General features: G+C 41.2%; 1 long non-coding RNA gene across 1 annotated transcript; it reads right to left on the minus strand.

The window, feature by feature from the left end:
* Positions 1 to 9,596: 9,596 nt before the first annotated feature.
* LOC125304263 lies at positions 9,597 to 10,343 on the minus strand. The gene is made up of 3 exons (XR_007195215.1): positions 10,262 to 10,343; positions 9,892 to 9,951; positions 9,597 to 9,675 (listed from the first exon to the last, which is right to left on the minus strand). It is a non-coding gene; the product is annotated as an uncharacterized LOC125304263 (long non-coding RNA).
* Between the last annotated feature and the right edge of the window lie 5,819 nt (positions 10,344 to 16,162).

Raw genomic sequence — 16,162 nt, forward strand, 5'->3', positions numbered from 1 at the left:
ATAATACCTAGTAGAATCCTAGGTAATATCAGTCCGCTGCTGCTGTTGCTTATATGCCTACTACCAACTTCAGGGAACAAAGTATAACTATTGCAATGCGATGCAAGGGTAGTTTTTATTTCTAACACTATTCTATCAACATAGACATTTACATCGATTGTCTAGCGTTATAATTTAAGTTGGAAATAGCTCAAGATGACAATGTTTATCAGATGTTTGACAGAACATCTTAAGCTAAATTTAAAGATCCTTTTACCAGTATGGGAGATGTCAGCTAATATCTATATGTGATAATATGCGATTTTGGCCCAATAATCATTATACCATGGTCCATTCAAAGCTGTATATCTTTTTTCTGGTACAAATCTGCGTTGTAGGCACCTGAAATTCTTAATCTACATGAAATTACGGTTCGATTGATACCAAATATCCTTTTGCTGTATTTACTTCCACCTTCAACTCTAATTCGCTCAAACTACACTGCCAGCTGGGCAGGGCTCTGTCCAGTGGCCTGTATCGGGGTGGCTCGGTAATTCATCCAGGCTAGGTGTGGTTCTGGTTGTCTCAGGATGCGTTTTGTAGTCTGCCTGTGGGTAATGTGGGCTCAACGTAGTGTGCTTGAAGTTATAAGCTGTCTTGAATTCATTAAAGTCTGCTGAGACAAACTGTGTTGCATTATCAGTGAATATTTCATATATGCTTTTAAGGCAATTTACCACTTGCTTGCTAGTTGTGGTGGGCAAATGGGCTATCTCTATGTCCCGGGAGTAATAGTCCACTACTACTAAATACTGCTTGCCATCCTGCTCAAACAGATCGGCAGCTATCTTCTCCCATGGGCCACCAGGTAATGCAGTTGTTTTTAATGGCTCTCTCCTTTGAGTTGGCTTGTTGATCATGCAAAATTCACATGTTGCCAAGCACCTGGTGATGTCTGCTCCAATTCCCGGCCACCACACAGACATGTATGACAATTCTGTCATCATACAGCATTAAACCTTCAGCTTCTGAGAGATGAGCTCTGGCAGCGTGGTAGCCATGTAGCAAGCGTGGCGTCTTTGACATAGCTGTGGGCCAGCCGTGACGAACGTAGCTGATGACTTTTTGGAGATCTCCATCGTAGAGGGTGGTGTCCCTGATCTTTTCCAATCTGTCATCCGACACGGGTCTTGTGGCCATCACGGCATGAACGTAAGCTTTGACATCGCCATCAGTTTCCGAGGAGTCACTGTCCATGAGAGGATTTCTTGATAGTGTGTCGGCAATTATGAGCTGCTTGCCCGGTTCGTGTATTGCCTTGACGTTGAATCTCATGAGACGCATTAACAACTGCTGGCATCTCAGTGGCACTTTCTCATAGCTCAAGTCATAACTGTTGATTAACGGCACTAATGGTTTATGGTCTGTTTCAAGCCAAAAATGTTCCATCCCATGTAAGTAGTGTGAGAATCGCTCACATGCCCAGACGCCTGCCAGACACTCTTTCTCAATTTGAGAGTATCTGCGCTCTGTGTCTGTAAGCGTTCGTGAGCAGAAGGCAATTGGACGCATCACATCACCCTGTTCTTGCAGGAGGGTGGCTCCCAGGCCGTAACTACTTGCGTCTGCACTCACCACAGTCCTCTTGCAGGCATCATAGAAGGCTAGCACTGGCGCTTTGATCAACATTTGTTTCACCTCTTGGAAAGCTTGCTTTTGGGCCTCACCCCACACCCACTGGACATCATGCCTTAGCAGTGCAGAGATTGGGTGCATGACTGGCGAGATGAGGCAGGAACTTAGCCAAATAGTTCACCATTCCCAGCATTTGCCGCAATTGTGTGGTGTTCTGGGGATTTGGCATTTCAGATATCGCCTTGACTTTGCTGCTGTCTGGCTTTATTCCGTCAGCCCCTACAATGTGTCCGAAATATTTGATCTCTGACTGTGCGAAGTGGCACTTGTCTTTGTTGAGCTTTAATCCTGAGGCTCTGATCGTTTTTATCACCTCCTCCAGATTGTAATCGTGTTCGGATTTCATTTTCCCATAGACTAGGATGTCGTCCATTACTGCGAACGTGCCGGTGTGGTCGCGCAGAAGTGTGCTCATTTCTCGCTGGAAAATTTCTGAGGCGGAAGTTATTCCGAATGGGAGCCTTTTAAAACAGAACCGCCCCGCAGGGGTTATAAAGGTGGTAAGGTTTTGACAGCAGGGGTCGAGCGGGATCTGCCAAAAGCCACTGGAGGCATCAAGAGTCGAGAAGACAGTGGCCCCCGACAACTTTGGCGCTACATCCTCCAGCGTAGGCAAGATGAATCTTTCTCTTCTCACTGCCTCATTCAACCTCTTTAGGTCAACACAGATCCTGACTTTGCCATTTTTCTTGGCTACCGGAACCATAGGCGCACACCAGTTGGTGGCCTCTGTTACTTCCTCCATGATTTCTAAAGACTGCATGCGTGCTAACTCCTCCTCTACTTTTGTCAGCAGTGGAAAAGGAACACGGCGCGGGGTGGTGATGCTGTAAGGCTTTGCATCTTCTCTGAGCTCTATTTGCACTGGTCTGCAGTTTAAAAGCCCAATGTCACCAAACAGACTCTCACAGTCCACCTCATCCACTCTCATAACCAGTCCCATTTCACATGCCACCGCACGACTAATCAGGTTATTGGGGTAAGTGCCATTTACGACGAAGATCGAAAATCTGTATTTCTGTCCCTTACGCTCGGTGGCAGCCAAAAACTTACCCATGCATTGGAGTTTGCCGCCTGGGCTACGCACGTCTGCTGCAGTTTGTTGTAGGACAGGTCGCTGGGGTAAGCTGAGGTATGTGTGTTGTGATATGACAGTAATGTCAGCACCTGTATCGATCTTAAAACGTAGCATTCTGCCACCAATCGGGAGCACCACGTGCCATTTTTCCTCTGAATCAGCTCCCTTACTGACTGCTCCTAAGAAGAATGCCCCTATAGACTCATCGTCAGTGTTCTGCGTGGTAATTTCCTTTATGTCTTTGGTTTTGCATGCAACTTCAAAGTGACCTACTTTATCACATCTCCTGCATCTTTTCCCAAATGCAGGGCAAACTCCAGCGCCATGTTCTCGATTGCATCTTGTGCTCTTCCCTTGATTTGGCTCATCCACTTTTGTTCTTTCATTTTTCCATGTCCCTGTTGTGCCTTTTTTAAATTGACTATACTTTCTATTCACTTGGTTTATTTCGCTCTCTGGTCTCATTTCGAGTGTCTGCTGTTTCACTTGCTCGGATTGACGAGCGATCTGGACTGCCTTTTCCAGAGTAAGATCAAGCTCTAGTTGTAACTTCTGTGAAACTTCCCCGTCTGCAATGCCAATGACGATTCTGTCGCGTATCTGTTCATCCTTTGCCAGCCCGAATTCACAATACTCAGTCAACTCATTCAGGTTCCGAACAAAAGCCTCGACACTTTCTCCATTTTGTTGTATGCGTTTGTGAAAACATGCTCGTTCATGGATCACGTTACGTTTAGGCACGAAATGCTCATTGAATTTGGCGATCACGGATTCAAAATATTCATTTTGTTCTTCGGGTGTGAACGTGAATGTGCTGAATATTGGCTCGGCATCTCTGCCCATGGCATAGAGTAAAGAATTTACTTGCACCGTCATTGTGCTCTTTGTCCAACTTTGTGGCTATTGGAGAATCGCTGCCTCCACGTTGGCCATGCTGATGGTTGCGCGAAATCGAATGCTTCGGGTGCGTGGAATTTCGCCATTTTCTTCTTTCTCTCGCGTTGACCTGTAGCCTATCTGTCTTTTCTCTCAAACGGGACGTGAGGCCAACACTTCTGACACCATGTCATGAAATGAAGTCGAACAGGTGATTGGTTTAACTCTTTTATGTAGTAAAAGCATGATCACGTACATATATTGCATGAGGGCTCTCATCAACTGAACTCCTAACCCCTACCTTCCTGTTGGTATTCTAATCCAATCAGAATACAGGCGGAACTCATCACAGTGACACAGGAGGGAGAGGGAGACACAAACACATACCCCCCCCCCCCCCCCTCCTCGCCATCGAGGAAACACTTGGATGGCCTCATCAAAGAATCGAGGCAAGCAAAGTCCTTTCCTTGGCTTCAGGCTATTCACCATATTCACACGGCGGCCATCTTGTTTTGACGTCATGCTCAGGGTGGGAAGTTCGAGTTCTGTACAGTTACGGTTGTGTGTGGATGTTGTGGATTGTATCAGTCACGAATATGTCTGCTGTGTGCCTGGGTGTAATTCCTACTACAAAAGACGGGAAAAAGACAAAACACGTTCGTTCCACCGCAGGGGTCTCAAACACCCGGCCCGTGGGCCAAATCCAGCCCGCGTCCGGCCCGCGACGTATGTCAAAATAATAATGTAATCCGGCCCTTGAGACTATTTTTAATTGCGACAAACAAGGATACTGATTAAAATAGACAGTGGTAATCGTGATGATAGTGTCCGTAATGGACGTGGTACAGACAGCAGGGCTAGTAGAAATAGGGCTCTAAACTACAAAGTCACCCACAATATGATGCGAACTTCTGATTACCCGCGATAGGAACTGATTTGACCACAATACTTTATTGTAGGCCTTGTGGTTTAGAAACCATATACATCTTAGGTGTTGGTATACATCTTAGGTGTTTTCCTGTTAATTTGTTATGTGGGTAATATGAAAAAAGGAAAGTAAACCTGCTCAAATATGTTCATCCAGTATTTAGAAAGGTGCATAATTTGAGGTGCTTGCCATCCAGTGGCAAATTAGATGGGTAAATTTACCCCCTTCATAAACTTTTGTTTTACTCAAAGATTTTTACATTTACAGTAGGACTTTATCTCTGACATAGCATTTTCAAAAATAGCCGGCCCTCCAATCAGATGACGTTGGCAGAATTGGCCCCCAGCTCATTTGAGTTTGAGACCCCTGGCCTAAGCCTATGCCTAGTCATACTTTCGTTCACATGATGACTGACATATTATCACTTTCTAAACATCTCTCTCTCCAAATAGGCTTAATCATTTTATTAGCGCTAAACAAATTAAAGTCTATTGCATGGCCTATTGTTATAGGTCACTTTTTAAAATCATGTCATATTATTATATCCTGGCCATGGATTGATTAATCATTGCATTTGTATTCAAAAATGTCTGGTAAAAAGCAATTAAGCATCCTCTCATTCACCCGGAGAGGAAAGCCTCCTAAAAGGTACAGGTTAGTGGATGCTCAGAGATGGTAAAAAGGCCCATTATTGAATTGTCAGTGCCTTGTGTCAAATCTTTTCTTTTGCAAATCTGAGCAATTATACATTATACATTTGCCCCATTTTGACTTAGGAGGGCATTGGTCCTACATACTTTAGCCAATAATCAAATGCCTGCTCTCTTTTGGAAAGCTGAGACTGTTGTAGAACAATTAGAATAACTGTGTCATGTACTGACACAAAGTTACAAAGGCTAGATTATTCTTTTATTTTTCTACCGCATAATGAGCATCTTTGAACTGACCACATTTCAGCCCTCTAGGTCTTGACTTGATATGACTCGAGTCCTAGCATTAGGTCTTGTGAAGCTGTGTGCAAAAGTAGATCAATATAGAATGACAACATGAGTACTTTAGACCATTATTTGCCAAGGTATGCTCATGCATTTTGTAAAATGCCCTATGAAAACTCCCCATAGGACTTTGGGTTATCCAAAATGCATACTGGCAATCAAATGCTTACTGCATATGAACCCCTTATGAGCATAATCTTGGCCTCAAATGGAAGGTAATACTCTGAAGTTTCATGCTTCCATTTGGATTGTAGGCTACTTCAGGTTCTGATATGACTACACTAAATATGCAGAGCCGGACAGTAACGAAGTACATTTACTTGAGTACAGTACTTGAGTACAATTTTGAGGGATCTGTACTTTACTCGAGTATCATTTTTGGGGAGTACTCATGACTTTACTCAAGTACATTTGAGAGGCAAATATTGTACTCTTTACTCCACTATCTATCTATCTCCACTATCATTTCTATCCATAACCGTGAGTACCCGTTACTTCTTCTAAAACAAAAAAAGGAAAAAAGAAAAATCTCGGAAACCCTCAATTTGTTGTTTCCCTCTCAAACGTGATTGGATTGTGCAGGCACCACTGATTGGGACAGCCTATCAGCAATCACCTTCAGCTTTCCGTCAAAGTCAACTCCATAGTCAGATTTAGATAAGAGACGACACCATGGACGAAACAATGGATGAAGACAAAGCAGGTCCATCCCGGGAATGTGCCAACCCGTGGCCCCACCTCGCCAGACTATTTCAATTTTCTGAACAAGTTAATGATAGTGTTCGCTTCAAGTGTTTCAATTACAAAATAGTATTTTGTATTTGAAATACGTATTTTAAATACATGTATTAGAAATACTGCCCATTCCTGGCAACATGGTAAAAAGATGAAATGTACTCCATGTAGGACGTTTCTGTACATAAATGTAAGCACTGTGGCAGTAGTAATGCAATATTTAGAAAATGTACTCTTGTACTCTTGATACACAAGTACTTTTAAAAACAAGTACTTCAGTACTTTTACTTAAGTAGACATCTGACTGTTGTACTTTTACTTGTCCTTGAGTAAAATTTAGCAAAGGGTATCTGTACTTTTACTCAAGTAATGAAGCTGTGTACTCTGTCCGCCTCTGTAAATATGGAATAATCACAAAAAAATACAAATCTTTACAATTTCTATTTCAATTCAATTGGTGTGTATAAGATGGACTATATATCTGCACAACTAATATTGGATCAACTGGTAACCGACCTGGGGTTGGTGTATGCTAGCTGGTGATGCTAGTTGCGCGTGTAAATCCTCACACCCCTAACCTTAAAAACGGTTCTAACCGCTGAGTTGGAAGCCTGGGCTTTCAGCTCAGTGGTTAGAGCGCTCGACTCCCATGCCGGTGTGTATTGAGGTGGTGGGTTCGAGGGCCATGGGTGGCGGACAAAACAACCTCTGTTACGGGGAGGGGGGGTGTGATTGTCAATGGGGAATGTCACTCTTGCCTGTCCTCAACTTGAGAGCCCTGCTGTTCAGAACAACTCAGGCTTGCATTTAAACCAGCCTGATTTTAGTAGCCAGTGAGACCGTTTCACGTGGATATACTATTGAATTTTGAGCTCTAGGTAACGTAAGTGTTACCGTTAGCCTTAAACTGCTGACAGATTCGAGATGTAAACTTCTTGTATCACAGTAGGCTAGAATACTCCGTTAGCCGGTCAGGCTGTCTTACTAACCAAACTAGGCTATAGTTTATGTTTTTTTTGTGCAACCTACGTCGTAGCTTAATTTATCTGCCTGTTTATCCTTTCATTTTATTGGCTTATTTTCGCAGAGATTTAACAAAGGCGAAGTTGTCTACTAATGCAAGTTATGTTCTGCTTTCAGTCAGGGTTGAGGAGGGTGGGACTAATGCCAATATTGTCAGGGTCAGGGCGAAGGCAAACCCCAGTATGTTTAAAAATGAGCCAGCTTACAGGGTACAGGCTAATGATTTCAATTAGCATACTATATATTTTTTCCCTAGACACTTTGTCTGAGCAACAGGCTTTGCATATAGACTTAGCCATTAACAAGTTTTAAATATATTTTCTTTTTTTTCAGGTTGAATTGATCAGCGGATTCAACAAACCAGCTGTGCCTGTGAAGCAGGTCTCGGGCACTGCTCACACCTTGTTGGCCTCCTGTATACTCTTGCTCATTACTCTAAATTAGGATACAAATCAGTCCCCCTAACCAAATGTAAAACCTCCTTACCCCAAACTTTGCACATCCCTTCTTGAGAATTAGGCCTAGGGCCCAAACCTGTCACTCTTAAAAATTAACAAGGTCAAATCCAACAAGACCTACAGTTGTCACAGTTGAGTAAAAAAAAGAATATGGCCATGGCCTACTTGAAATCAAATGCCCAAACCAAGAGAGTCAAACTGCTCATACCTGAGAAGAACAGTGGATAGAACCTTCTCCTTCAAGCATGGCCATGAATATCACTCACAAGTCATGGGACAGATGGCTCTTACAGGAGCAAAATGGTTTAATTACAGTGCATGAAAATGCACTGTTCTGTTATCCGAAGTCTTCTTCTTATTATTCTTCCCACCAAATTTCTGCGTCTAATTCAGCTTCAACCGTTTAACGTACAGTAGAAACTTTGTTCAAACTTTGTAACGTAGGTCTTGAAAAGGACACTTGAGGAATGTATTTTTCACTTTTGTAAACTTTATACTTTTTGAGATATTAACAAAAGCTTATTTTTCCCCATAGACTTGTATGACATCACAATGGACTAATTAACTTGATTTGCACCTGTATCAACTTCCAGCTGCTCAACTAGGACCTATCAAAGGGCCAGTTAAACTGATTGCACCTGTATCAATTGCTTTCTGCTTAACTAGGCCAACTCTCTCTGTGTCTCTCCATTCTACAGGGAAATAAGGCACATTCCATCCAACTTTCTATCCATTCATCCTCTTCAAACCATTCACTCATCCACCCATTAAACTATCCATCAACATCCATTAAACAATCTGCCTATCAACATCCATTCAACTTTCTGTCTATCAACATCCATTACACTATCTACATTTAACTTTTAAACTATATACTCTGTCTCAGGCTTTAAGCATACAATCTGGCTCTCTTAAGACTACAATTTCCTCTGCCCACAACTGTTTCAAAATAAATGTCCTCACTACAATAATTCACTATTAAATAATTTAACTATTTGAACTACTCAACTATTTAACTGTTCAGCCATTTCAACTGTCAGTTGTTATCAACTATGACTCCTGCCAACTGTTTCCAAATAAAAGTTTGTTTGGCATTTTATTTTCGTATACATATATGTTTATATTTTCATGCACTGGTAATTTCCTCGAAATTTCATTTTCTAGTTTTTTTTGTAATGTGCCAGGAGGATTACTATCTGGAGAGAATGCACTTTGATGCTGTCTTATTAAGTGGCCACAGCCCCATTGTTATGTACATAAACTTTATCATTAAAAATGTATTTCTTCATCTGTAGCTACTGTATTCACCTTATTGATGTCCATGTTGTAAGCTAATGTAGCATCAACATGTTTAAAGCCAAAGTTTAAATGCATTACAAGTAAAATAACTACATTGTGTTGCTTTAGAATCTATTCAGTTTATTTCATTTCCAGTTAAGAATGTGAAATGTCATGACTGACATAACTCCATGTCTAAAAGATGCAAAAAACACGCCCTCTGTCGTTGGCTAAAGTGACAAGAACAATGATCTGTGTCTCGTAGTCCTATAAAAAAAATATAAGTATAGAATAGAAGAAAACAGAAAACAGAAAATAGAAAATAGAAAATAAATTACTGTATGAGTTTTTTGTGTCCAAAGTATTGCTATTACTGTAGAAAGTACTATAGTAACAACACTGTAGAAAAAGACTTCATGTTTGATAATTATTCACCTGAAATCCAGTGTAGAATGTCAAGAACTGTGAAGAATTTTTGCTTCAAGCTGAAACAGGATGCCTTGAGGATGGTATTCTCCTGTGTAAGGCGGGCGATCTCCTTCCGTGCTGCTTCTAGCTGCTCTTCCAGTGACTGAGAGTTCAGCATAGTCATGGTCAAAGTGGGGTGCTGGCTTAACAACTTGGTCTGCACTATAGGAGACAATGACAAATCAAAAACGTTCAGTTCCAACTGCATGTGTATCACGTAAGTTGTATAGTATACCATGTAACCTACTACAGTGAATTTGTTTCATTAATGGAGATTACATGTTATACCCTGCTGCTACACATAGCCTATGTCTTATGCAGCAGCTGTGTGATATTTTGCAAGATGGACATAGGCAATATACTTTATAAGTGTCTTACCCAGTGTCAACTCCAGCCAGGTCTACACTTGCATCTTCTGTCTCTCCAGCAGGTTCATTGCTGTGTATGTAATGTAAAAACATTAGTTATTGCACAACTGAATGAATCAACTCTTTGTGACAGACCTAGGCTAAACATGACATAAGGAGACGTGTGAAACAATTTTCACTAACTGACCTCTCTCCCTCTAATTCGCACTGGTCTTTTATCAAGGCATCACCGTAGCGTTACCATACATAAATAAAACGACATCATGTTTGCGTTTGATTTAACAAGTAGCATGACAACGTTACACAGTGGCTATCTTTATAACTAACATTAGTCTGAGGTTAAGCTAACCGGTTGGCTAGCTAGATAATTATGCACTTACCTGGAAAAATGTACCGATGTCTCTTCTAATTTTTGAAATCCACTCTCTCTTCAATCTGGTGTCTGTCAGGAACCGGTGGAACAGGGGTCTCAAACTCAAATGAGCTGGGGGCCAATTCTGCCAACGTCATCTGATTGGAGGGCCGGCTATTTCTGAAAATTCTCTGAATGTTCTTTTTTTCAAATACCACACACAACTGCAAACAGAAAGTGCAAGTGTTTTTATCTAGTTTTAGACACCTGTGCTTATAAATAAAATAATGATAAAATAAATATTAATACAAATTATAAAACAAATGAAAAGCATAAAAAATGGTATGTGTGTGTTTCACACCAAATAAAAAAATATTTTCCTCTCATAACTTTTTTTAAACCTGGCAAACTATAGGTGTCAGGGTTAAGAAAGCAACACCATTGGATTTTATATCAAAATTTCAAAAGGCCCTGGCTTGAAAGTGGTCAGAGATAAAGTCCTACTGTAAATGTAAAAATCTTTGAGTAAAACAAAAGTTTATGAAGGGGGTAAATTTACCCATCTAATTTGCCACTGGATGGCAAGCACCTCAAATTATGCACCTTTCTAAATACTGGATGAACATATTTGAGCAGGTTTACTTTCCTTTTTTCATATTACCCACATAACAAATTAACAGGAAAACACCTAAGATGTATACCAACACCTAAGATGTATATGGTTTCTAAACCACAAGGCCTACAATAAAGTATTGTGGTCAAATCAGTTCCTATCGCTGGTAATCAGAAGTTCGTGATCATATTATGGGTGACTTTGTAGTTTAGAGCCCTATTTCTACTAGCCCTGCTGTTCGTACCACGTCCATTACGGACACTATCATCACGATTACCACTGCAACCTCCAAGCTATGTTGGGCAGAGGGTCGAAAATAAGCATGGTATGCTTAGTGGACACCGTCAGATACACGCAGACAGCACCCAGCACCTCCATTCAATAGACGATCGATCGATCATAATCTCCAAAAGGATATTCTCCTTCAGATTTAGAATAGGTGAATAGCATAGCCTACCTAAGACTTCATCACACATAAACGTTTTTCAACATTTGGTGTAGGCCTATTTCTGCTTAATTTCTGCTATGGCCTGCATCGCTTCCGCGTCATTACAAATGCACGTCTTTGTGTTTCTCGCGTGTAATACAAGTATTTCCTGAAAACTTTGCGCAGCGATTTTGAGTTTGAATGAAGCTCTGGATGTCTAGCACATAGTGGAGCAGAGTACAAATGAGATTTGTCACCGTACTTGGAACTATCGTCTATTTTAATCAGTATCCTTGTTTGTCACAATTAAAAATAGTCTCAAGGGCCGGATGACATTATTATTTTGACATACGTCGCGGGCCGGAATTGGGCCGGACGCGGGCCGGGTGTTTGAGACCCCTGGTGTACGTGTTTTTGTGTGTGTGTGTGCATGCATGTGCTTGTGGATGTACCTGTGTGTGTGCATGTGCGTGCATGCATACATATGTCTACTGTGTGTGTGAATATCTGTTTATGCACATGTGTGCATATGGAATGGGTTAACATGACCCCTGGAGGCAAACATACGCAAAAAAATTGGATATTCACAGAAAACTCTGTTGGTGTACGGTCACTAAATGTACACATAAATGAATTTATTGTTTGGCCCCCCCATGAACGAAAGTCCACGAAACTGGCATGCATTCAGAGGGTGTCATAATGATCCTACACTTTCAATTTTGTGCAGTTTTGACCATGTTAGGTCACAGATACCTGCGATTACAACACCTCATTTTTACTTTTTCATTTTTAACTAGGTGGCACTATACATGAAATGAGTGGTTATGTAATGGGTTGACATGGCCCCTTAAGATCAACATACAAAAAAAGGTGGTCCTCCTAAACCCTACGGTTCTCGAGATATTCACAGAAAACTGTGTCCGCCCTACCCTCCTTTCGGGGGTCCAGTCCAGCGGGGGGGCTACAGATCAAAACAATGGTTCCATGCTATCCTTGTGGGGCTACATGCCCACCAAGTTTCGTGCACCGCAGTCTTTCAGTGTCCCTGAAATCATTGACGGAAAATTGCCCAAGCGAAAAAGAAAAAAGAAATAAATCTGACTAAACCTATAAGACCGCATAATAATGGACCCAAGATTGAGCCTTGGGGAACTCCACAGGTCAAAGATGTTGGTGTAAAAGAACAGTTTCCAATAACAGAGAAGCTCCTGTCTAGTAGGTAGGATTTAAGCCACCTGATAACAACACCAGTGAAACCAACCCAGTGCTTAAGTCACTGAAGTAATATGGTGTGAACCACAGTGTCAAAGGCTGCACTGAGGTCCAGTAGTACTAAAATTGATGCCTTGCCTGAGTCTGTATTTAGCCAAATGTCACTTGTGACTTTGGCAAGAGCTGTTTCGGCGCTGTGGTTGGCCCGAAAACCTGACTGAAAGTTGTCAAGGCAGTTGTTCAGTGTTCAGTGAGTTTTTTAAAAACAATAATTTTGCCAATAAACGGTAGGTTGGAAATGTGCCTGTAATTGCTTAGTATGGATGTATCTAGGTCAGGGGTGGGCAAACTCCGGCCCGCCAAGCACTTTCATCCGGCCCGCTGAGCATTTCATTTGGTTATCAGGCTGCTCGCTATTTTTTTCCTGCGATAGAGACCACGTTGGTTAGCTTTACTGCAAACTGCTTTACACTCTCCTTAGAGAACATTTACAATGTCAATGTCAAAACATCATGTTAAATAGAGATAACATCATGTTAAACTAAGTTAACTCTTAGTTATCTCCTTTGCAGCAGATCTAACGTGAACATGCAATCCATTTAATTGGGAACGCATCTGCACTCACGAGAGGGAGAGAGAGCCGCAGGTTCCAGCTGGCTTGTCATTGTTGATAATTGATATCTCCTTCTTATAAGAAACTTTTAAAAGGAAATCATGAAGGCAGCAGTAGTTCCCACTACTGACCATTTAAAAAGTGTGAGAGGGCCATACCGTAGCAGGCAGAAGATCATTGAGAAATAAACGTGAATTAAAGCGACAGTGCACAATTTATACATTTGTTAAACAGCATAAAATTAGCAGTATTTTTAAGCAATTAATATTTTAAAAGAAAGATTTTGTCATACTAAATTATAGGTTATAAAAAATTGTGTGTCGTGGGTGGGAGGGGGGGGGGGGTTGTGCGGCCCGCCGGCCAATTTTCAAAACCCAGTGTGGCCCTTGAGCCAAAAAGTTTGCCCACCCCTGATCTAGGTTGTTCTTTTTAAGTAATGGTTTTATAACAGCAGTCTTTAGGGATTTAGGAAATGTGCCCGTCTCCAAAGATGAATTTATGATTTTCAGCAAATCTGGTACTAGTAGGTGAAGGACAGATTTAAGATGGTGGGCAGAGTATCTAGTGTGCATGTGGAGGAGCTGAAGGTTTGTACCGTTTTCTGAAGAGTTTCAGAGTCAATCATGCTGAAATTGGACATCAGGTTTAATATTCCAGTCTTTGTGGTTATTGGTTTTGGTTGCTGAGTGATATGGGTTTGAGATAATATGTTCAGTCTGATCTGATCAATCTTTGTTTGGAAAAAAGACGCAAACGCATTGCACCTGCTGGTGGAGATGAGCTCAGGTCCTAGTTGAGGGGAGGATTGGTCAGTTTTTCAACTGTCGAGAACAGAACTCGAGCGTTGTTCAAGTTCCTGTTTATAATGTTAGAGAAGAACAACTTTCTTGCTGTATATGTCTCAGTATTAAAATTTCTCAGAAAAAAAATCTCAGTATTAAAATATTAAAATCTCCTTATATATTTTGTAGTGTACCGGGAGCTTGGTTTTGTGCCACTGTCTTACTGCCTTCCTGCACTCTCTCTTCAAAGTTTAACTGTTGGGTTTTGTTTCCATGGGGCTTTTTTTTTTCCATTGAGTTTCTTAAGTTTTAGTGGTACTATATCATCCATAATTTCCAACACTCGTGAATTAAAATTATCCATCACGTCATCTACTGAGTTTGATGTTGGACTTGAAAGTTCTGGGAGAAATGCTTGTTCAAAGAGATTTTTTGTCAGTCAGTATGTTTACATGCACAGGTAAGTCGAGCTACAGTTATAGCTCGGCTGGGATTTGACCATAGACAGTAAAAGATTTGACTGGACCACTGTCATATTCGTAGACCTGTGTTTCTCAAAGTGTGGTCCGGGATCACTGGTGGTCCGCTAAGTTATCCCAAGTGGTCCATGAGCAGACGCGGGTAAAATATAATATAGATAAGTTGTTTGCAATATTGAACCAACTTGTATGTAAAAACAGTTCTGCAACACTATCTATGTAAGATATGCCAGTTTAAATCATACAGTATGAATCCACACAATAAGCAAAGTGCAAAGACAATAAGCAAGGTGGTTCAGTGAGTAGGCCTATTGTGTAGACTAATTATAGGCTACTGTTGAAGTAGGTCTAATCTTTTTTTTTTTTTTAGCTAGGGTTAGTTAAGTGGTCCTGAAACTGAAAAAAAGTTTGAGAAACACTGTCGAGGCCAAAGTATTAATGTTTTACTCCTACCGCTAGATGGCTTTATATGCACCCAAACACAACACATTCCCCAAAAAAGACTCTCCATCTTAGCCATAGCTAACTTGCTAGCTTAACTTTCCATATTAGCTTACTTGCTAGCAAACTTTGCATCATCAGTCTAACTAGTTAAATAGTTGATATTACATGATGAACATTTTCAGTATGGACATTCTGGGGATGTTAATTTGTATGAGAGAAGCTTCAACTTCTGGGTATGTAGCATTGAGGCATAAAGCTTAGGTAGTTAGCTTGCTAACTCTGGCAGAAATCTCCAGTGTTCTTGTTCCATGTAGTTTCGTGTTGCAGCCATTAGGTTGCAGCAACAGCACGAGACTAGCCTACAGGAAAGCTGTTGCGCATGAACTCATTCGAATATTTTGAAAACGTAAGAGCTAGATATTCTGTCTTCTCATTTTGTAGACTAAAATGAAGAGAGATTTTATCTTAGTTTTTATTTCATGCAAAACATTTTAGTCTCGTCTTTTTTCGTCAACAATAATGCATCTTAAGATAGTCTTAGTCAGTGTTCAGGACATTACTGCCGTCTCGTCATCGTCTCGTCTTAGTCATGAAAAAAAAGGTCGTTGACGAACATATTTCCTCCCATCTTGTCTGACGAAATTAACACTAGGGAGATATAGGAGGCCGCAAGGGGAGGGTCACGCTGGAAAAACTGTCAATGTATACCATAGGCAATGTAATTTAAGAGAATAAAAAGTCAGTTGTCTGACTCCATCCCTATTTGGATGGAAGCCATCTCTCCCAAACAGATCATCCCTGATTCAAAAATATTTGAAATTCCAAATAAAATTAAAACCGGCAGCAACACAGACATTTTTTAACCATAAGTACAGCCCAAAGAGGCGGCTAAAAGACTCACTTCCCCTAGAGGGAGATGGAATAGGGCCTGATATGATGAGTTGTTTACCCAGGGAATCGGCCTTAAAACAGAGGTTCTCAAAGGTGCAGTTTCGATGACCGCCTGTCCATTACATCATTTGCCCCAATATGTACAGTTATTAAGTTTACAGAGGGGTGAAGGTCAAGGAGTTTTGTTAGGAGGAGGATAAAGTCACTGACCTTATCATCACTCAGAGAGTATGAGATGGCCTCTGGGAGCATGATTCCTTTTATTATAGAACCTCTAGCAAAAGAAGTTGAGGATAAGATGTGTCCTTATATGAGAACACAGCAAGATTAGAGGGAAGATTTCAGGTAGCAGGGGGTTCTGGCTCCAAAGGGCCAGGAGGCAGTGAAGGCTCCCTGCATGTGTTGGATATGGGGTTTGGAAGCAGTGAAACAGAACCCAGGTGCACCGTCGCAGTCGCACCAGAAGGC

This window comes from Alosa alosa, chromosome 12, assembly GCF_017589495.1.
Source record: "Alosa alosa isolate M-15738 ecotype Scorff River chromosome 12, AALO_Geno_1.1, whole genome shotgun sequence".
Lineage (NCBI taxonomy): Eukaryota > Metazoa > Chordata > Actinopteri > Clupeiformes > Clupeidae > Alosa > Alosa alosa.